This window comes from Macaca fascicularis, chromosome 5 (assembly GCF_037993035.2).
Source record: "Macaca fascicularis isolate 582-1 chromosome 5, T2T-MFA8v1.1".
In the NCBI taxonomy this organism is placed as follows: domain Eukaryota; kingdom Metazoa; phylum Chordata; class Mammalia; order Primates; family Cercopithecidae; genus Macaca; species Macaca fascicularis.
This window is the reverse complement of record NC_088379.1, coordinates 81,572,628-81,580,094: the sequence shown is the minus strand read 5'-3', so window position 1 is coordinate 81,580,094 and position 7,467 is coordinate 81,572,628. Positions and strand designations below refer to the sequence as shown.

Here is a 7,467-nt window from a genome sequence, read left to right as displayed (position 1 = left end):
TTGCTCTTTTGTCTTCTGCCACGTGAGAATGCTGCATCTTAATCTTGGACTTCTCAGCCTCAAAAACTATGAGAAACAAATTTTTATGCTTTATAAATCACCCATTCTATGGTATTCTGTTAGAGCAGCACAAAATGAATTAAGACAGGAAAAATTAGAAGTATGGAGCCCTCTTGATGGGATCAGTGACCATATAAGAAAAGGCAGAGAGAGATTGCTTTTTCCCTCTCTCCTCTTCACCATGTGTCACCACAATAAGAAAGTGATCATCTGCAAACCAAGAAGGGGGGCCTTCATTGGACATCTGATCGGATGGCAACTTGATCTTGGATTTCTTAAGCCTCCAAAACTGTGTGAAATAAGTGTTTCTTGTTTAAGCCACCCAGTCTATGGTTGGTTTTTTTTAATAGAAGGCTGAATAGACAAAGACATATTCTGAACCAATATGTCTTTCACCTTCTCACTGATGTTTCTTTTGTCTAGAATCACGTTAATTTCCACCATTATTTAAAAATCCCTCCTTGTACATGATCCCAGCTATTCTCTCCTTCACTCCTTATCTTTGCTGTCACTTGTCATTCTGCCAATTAAATTATTTTAAACAAAACTTGCCACATTTCAGAAGTTAGCCCTCTCAACATTATTTTGATAAAAACATGCCCCACTTTTTGTATTTGTCTGTGCTTATATGACCCACATATCATCTTTTACACATTTATTTAAAAATTAAGTTCAGAGACTTCCTCATGGAGCCAGAAAGGCTTTCTTTACTTCACTCCTGCTACATCCTCAATCTTGATGTTTTCTTCATCAAGGTTCTTCATGGCTATCTTGTGATAGGGAAAGTGTCTGAATTAGTCCATTTTCACACTGCTATAAAGAACTACTTGAGACTGGGTAATTTATGAAGAAAAGAGGTTTAATTGACTCACAATTCTGCAGGTTTAACAGGAAGGCATCAGGAAACTTACAATCATGGTGGAAGAAGAAGGGGAAGCAAGCACATCTAACCATGGCACAAGCACATCTTACCATGGCAGAGCAGGAAGGAAAGAGACATAGCACAAAGTGGGGAAGTTTCACACACTTGCCAACAACCAGATCTCATGAGAACTCACTATCATGAGAAAAAAAAGGGGGAAGTCTGCCCGAGTGATTCAATCCCTCTCACCAGGTCCCTGCCCTGACATGTGGGGATTACAATTTGAGATGAGACTTGAGTGGGGACACAAAAACAAACCATATCATTCTGCCCCAGCCCCTCCCAAATCTCATGTCCTTCTCACATTTCAAAACGCTATCATGCCTTCCCAACAGTCCCCCAAAGTCTTAACTCATTCCAGAGTTAACCCAAAATCTCAAGTCCAAATTTTCATCTGAGGTAAGGCAAGTCTTTTCTTCCTATGAGCCTATAAAATAAAAAAAAAAACAAGTTAGTGACTTCCAAGATACAATAGGGGCACAGGCATTGAGTAAATGCTCCCATTCCAAATGGAAGAAATTAGCCAAAACAAAGGGGCTTTAGGCCCCATGTGGGTGTGAGACCCAACAGGGCAGTCATTAAATCTTAAAGCTCTGAAATAATCTCCTTTGACTCCATGTCTCACATCCAGGCCCCACTCATGTAAGCGGGGGGCTCCCAAGGCCTTGGGCTGTTCTACTCCTATGGCTTTTCAGGGTACAGTCCCTGCAACTGTTTGTATAGGATGACATTGATTGCCTGCAGGCACACGGTGCAAGCTGTCAGTGGATCTACCATTCTGGGACCCAGAAGGCAGTGGCCCTCTTCTCACAGCTCCACTAGGCAGTGCTCCAGGGGGGGGACTCTGTGTGGGGTATCCAACCCCACATTTCCCCTCCACGCTTCCCTAGTAGAGGTTTTTCATGAGGTCTCTGCCCCTACAACAGGTATTTCCATACATCCTCTGAAATCCAGGTGGAGATTCCCCAACCTCAACTCTAGCTTTCTGCACACATACACACCACACACACACACGCCCAACAGCACATGGAAGCCACCAAGTCTTAGGACTTTCATCCCCTGAATCAATGACCCAAATTGTACCTTGGCCCCTTTTAGCTACAGTGGGAGCTGGAGCAGCTGGGATACAGGATATCATATCTTGAGGCTTCACAGAGCAGCTAGCCTCTGGGACTGGCCCATGAAGGTATTTTTTCCCCAGGCTTCAGGGCTTGTGATGGGAGGAGCTGCAGCAGAGGTCTCTGAAATATCCTGGAGACCTTTTCTTTATTGTCTTGGCTATTAACATTCAGCTTCTCTTTAGTTATGCAAATTTCTGCAGCCACCTGAATTTCTCCTCAGCAAATGGGTTTTTCTTTTCTACCACATGGTCAGGCTGCAAATTTTCCAAACTTTTATGCTCTGCTTTCCTTTTAAACATAAGTTCTAATTTCAGACCGTCTCTTTGTAAACACATATGACCATGTGAACCCTGAGTACCTGAGACAGGTCTCAGTTAATTTAGAAAGTTTATTTTGCCAAGATTGAGAACACACACCCATGACACAGCTTCAGGAGGGCCTGATGACATGTGTCCAAGGTGGTCGGGATACAGCTTGGTTTTATACATTTTACAGAGACATGAGACATCAATTAATATATGTAAAATGTACATTGGTTCAGTCCAGAAAGGCAGAACAACTCAAATAGGGAGGGTGCTTCCAGGTCACAGGTAGATGAGAGACAAACTGTTGTATTCTTTTGTTTCTGATTAGCCTTTCCAAAGGAGGCAATCAGATACGCATTTATTCTCAGTGAGCAGAGGAATGACTTTGAATAGAATGGGAGTCAGGTTTGCCCTAAGTAGTCCCCAGCTTGACTTTTCCCTAACTTAGTAATTTTGGGGCCCCAAGATTTATCTTCCTTTCACAACTTATACTGTTAGGAGCAGTCAGACCACATCTTGAATGCCTTGCTGCCATGAAATTTCTTTTGCCAGATACCCTAAATCATCTCTCTCAAGTTCAAAGTTCTACAGATCACTAGGGTAGGGGCAAAATTCCACCAGTCTCTTTGCTAAAGCAAAGCAAGAGTGCCCTTTACTACAGTTCTCAATAAGTTCCTTATCTCCTTATAAGACCACCTCACCCTGGATTTCACTGTCCACATCAGTGTTACCATTTTGGTCACAACCATTCAGCAAGTCTCTGGGAAGTTCTAAACTTTCCCACATCTTCCTGTCTTCTTCTGAGTGCTCCAAACTGTTCCAACCTCTGCCCATTACCCAGTTCTAAAGTCGTTTCCACATTTTCAGGTATCTTTATAACAATGTCCCACTTTCCTGGTACCAATTTTTTTGTATTAGTCTATTTTCACACTGCTATAAAGAACTACCTGAGACTGGGTAATTTATGAAGAAGAGAGGTTTAATTGACTCAAAATTCTGTAGGCTTAACAGGAAACATGACTGAGAGGCCTCGGGAAACTTACAATCACTGTGGAAGGAGAAAGGGAAGCAAGGCACATCTTCCCATGGTGGAGCAGGACAGAGTGCAAGCAAAGGGGAAGTGCCGCCCACTTTCAAACGACTAGATTTCATGAGAACTCACTCACTATCACGAGAACTGCAAAGAGGAAGTGTGCCCCCACGATTCAATCACCTCCACCACACCCATCTCCTGACACGTGGGGATTATATTTTGAGATGTGATTTGGATGGGAACGCAGAGTCAAAAAATATCAGCCCCCATCCTCCCTAAGCTGGATTTTTTTCTTTTCCTTTCTGTTTAGTATGTGACTGATATAGTTTGGATATTCGTCCAAGCCCAAATCTAATACTGAAATAGAATCCCCAATGTTAGAGGTGGAGCAGGCCTGGTGGCAAGTGTTTGGATCACGGGGGTGGAACTGTCATGAATAGTTTGGGACATCCTCTTGGTGATAATTGAGCTCTCTCTGAGTTCTCACAAGATCCAATCATTTTAAATGTGTGGTGCCTCCCCCTGCCCCACTCTCTCGCTCACTCCTGTCCCCCTTCACCTTCTACATGAGTAAAAGCTCCCTGAGGCCTCCCCAAAAGCCACACAGATGCCATTACCACGATTCCTGCAGAACATGTTCTGCATGCAGAACAATGAGCCAATTAAACCTCTTTTCTTTATAAATTACCCAATCTCTGGTATTTCTTTATAACAGTGCAAAGAATTGCCTAATACACTGACTATGTTATTAGTTATTAGTTCTTTGAGTTTCTAGAGTCTGTATGTACTTGTATATAATCAATATTTCCTTCATTGTTATTATTATTCCAAGATACGTGATCATTTTCTTTCCAGACTCACTTTTACTTCCATGGTCACTTTTAAATTTTTGATTGATACCAAGTGCACAGTTACCATTTCCCTGATTATTCCTGACTTCTGAGAGCACATTTTCAAAATGGCAATCAAGAATTTGCCTAATAATCTTCTTTGAGCGGACCAAGACTTCCTGCAGAGATCTGCATAGCTGAGGGCCCTCATCACCACTCATTTTTACTGCGCTAGTTGTGTTTGTGCATGTGTATGTGCTTCATTTGCATTGTAATATCTCACTTATTCTGCTATTTAGCTGGATATCGCAGTAAAATTCCACAATTGAAGCATTGGGTTTGCTCTCCCCTCATAGCCTCTCTCAAATAATGATCATTGAACTTACAATTTCATATTCATGGATTTACATCCAGATATACATCTTATCGGCATGCAATGCTGACCTCCGTTCTCCTACTATACATGTTTCTTTTGAAGAATGTCCTCAGTCATTCTTCAAAATGGACAATGAAATGTCCTACCCATGGACAATGAAAATGAAATCCTAAAGCCCCTCAACCAACTGAATGAAAACCATGTTGGCCAAAGGGACCCCAGAGAAACCTTGAAAACTGAGTTCCCAGCCATGCTGGGATGGGAGGTCAGACATACCTCATTATATTTTCTCCTTGGGTCTTCCCTAAGGGTTAAAAAGAAAGAAACTAGCCCTTTGGAAAGACTTGCTGCATCTCTGATATCAACCAACTGCCTAGCGCTACCTCTCCCTTTTGCAGTTTTAACAAAACAACTGACCAGCATTCCTTCCTGATAGGCCAATGACAAGGAGTGGTTCTGGCTGGTTAAGGGAGGATGTGCAGTGAGGGTTTTTGTGTCCTCCGCTTCACGCTTTGACGTCAGAGGGCTGAAAACGCCTCCCTTGGATCATGCTACCACTACCATTTTTTTTTTTTTTAACATGGGTCTCAAGGAGAGGCTTCAGCTCAGTTGTAAATGCACATATTTTTCGTTTCATAAATATTCATGATTCCTCATGTAACTAATTAAATACGTATATTTGCCCACCTGATTCAGCACAAATCTCTGTCTTATTCTTCTCACCCTTGAGGTGTCTGTTTCTGGCTTCTGGCCAGAGGCTACACCACCCAGCCTGTCAGAATGGCCACCCTGTAAGCTCCAATCCTTATTGAAAAATAAGGTTCTTACTTTTACACTGTTGGTGGGATTGTAAACTAGTTCAACCATTATGGAAAACAGTATGGCGATTCCTCAAGGATCTAGAACTAGATGTACCATATGACCCAGCCATCCCATTACTGGGTATATACCCAAAGGATTATAAATTATGCTGCTATAAAGACACATGCACACATATGTTTATTGCAGCACTATTCACAATAGCAAAGACTTGGAATCAACCCAAATGTCCATCAGTGACAGACTGGATTAAGAAAATGTGGCACATATACACCATGGAATACTATGCAGCCATCAAAAAGGATGAGTTTGAGTCCTTTGTAGGGACTTGGATGCAGCTGGAATCCATCATTCTTAGCAAACTATCACAAGAACAGAAAACCAAACACCGCATGTTCTCACTCATAGGTGGGAACTGAACAATGAGATCACTCGGACTCAGGAAGGGGAACATCACACACCGGGGCCTATCATGGGGAGGGGGGAGGGGGGAGGGATTGCATTGGGAGTTATACCTGATGTAAATGACGATTTGATGGGTGCAGCACAGCAACATGGCACAAGTATACATATGTAACAAACCTGCACGTTATGCACATGTACCCTACAACTTAAAGTATAATAATAATAAATAAATTAAAAAAAAAAAAGAATAGAAAAAAAAAAAAAGAAAAATAAGGGTCTTTTTTCCAAATGTATAAACCTCATTCTTCAAAAGACGGTCATATTACAGTTATTGTTTTGGTCCTTAATACAGATTATACTTATTTCCTTGTGTTAAGATTTTAATGTCATTTTGTCATATTATGCCATTTATTTACAATTTGTTTTATATAATGATACACATAGCATATGATACTCATTTATAATACACACAAACAGGAGCATATTGAGATTCTGACTCAACACCTCACCTTCGTGGGAGAAGTAGAGGCCTGTAACAATTTATAATTGTTGTAACTCTTAAAGGAAAGGGGTCCCAATCCAGACCCCAAGCGAGGGTTCTTGGATCTTGCACAAGAAAGAATTCAGGGCAAGTCCACAGTGCAAAGTAAAAGCAAGTTTATGAAAAAAGTACAGTGATGAAAGGACAGCTACTTCCTAGACATAGTAGGACAATCCTAAACGTAAAAGGAAGAACAAATTTACCCCAGGTACAATGCTTGTATATATAGGGAGATGTGCTCTGCTACAAGGGTTTATGATAAAAAATTAGTTTTCTTAATTACTATATTTTGCAAGAATTGATATTATTATCTTTAAAGCAAAATTAGGAATGCCTTCATTCGCAAGATATTGGGATATTAGGACACTCCCAAGTCCAAGTCTGTTTAGTAAACTTTACTAATCTGCTCCCTTAACCATAAACATCTAGAGGCTAGGAATACCTTTCTTTCTGAGAACACAGCCCAGGAAGTCTCAGCCCCATTTTCCCAACCCTCACTCAAAATGGAGTTGCTCTGGTTTGAATGCCTCTGACATATCTCCCCATCCCTTTACCAGAGGACCTTTAATCCTAAGGGTTGCAGAGGGATGAAGATCCATCTCCTGTAACTTCTTCAGGCTCAATAGGGGCAATGATATGCCTGCCTAACTATTAGGGTCTCTTGTATTCAGGGTAGAGAGAAGCTGAGTCAGAGAGTGTTGGTATGGTGGTCATTCATAACTCCAAGTTCTGACAAAAGGTGATATCTGAAAGATTAATAAGTGTCCAATTTAAGAAAGTGTTGAGTGAGTGTGTCTTGCATTCCTACACAAAGAGTACAACCGCAATATATCCCACAACGGCAAAGCAAAATAAGTAAAATCATTCCAAGGAAACTAAACAGAAAGGCTTTCCAAGAACTGGGCAGTTCTTGGAACCAAGCATATATAGGGTCAACTGATAGTGCATCAATGGCATAGATATGAGTATCTGCAGCTTTCATAGCCTGGGTAATATTATGTGAATAGTTTGGAGCATACACACAACATTCAGTTTTGATCAAAGCACAAGTTCCC

At 41.3% G+C, this 7,467-nt stretch overlaps 1 long non-coding RNA gene across 1 annotated transcript; it reads right to left on the bottom strand.

Annotated features, from left to right (window-relative positions):
- Positions 1–900: 900 nt before the first annotated feature.
- Positions 901–7,158, bottom strand: LOC141410314 (uncharacterized). The gene is made up of 2 exons (XR_012434924.1): positions 6,967–7,158; positions 901–1,409 (listed from the first exon to the last, which is right to left on the bottom strand). It is a non-coding gene; the product is annotated as an uncharacterized lncRNA (long non-coding RNA).
- Positions 7,159–7,467: the final 309 nt, after the last annotated feature.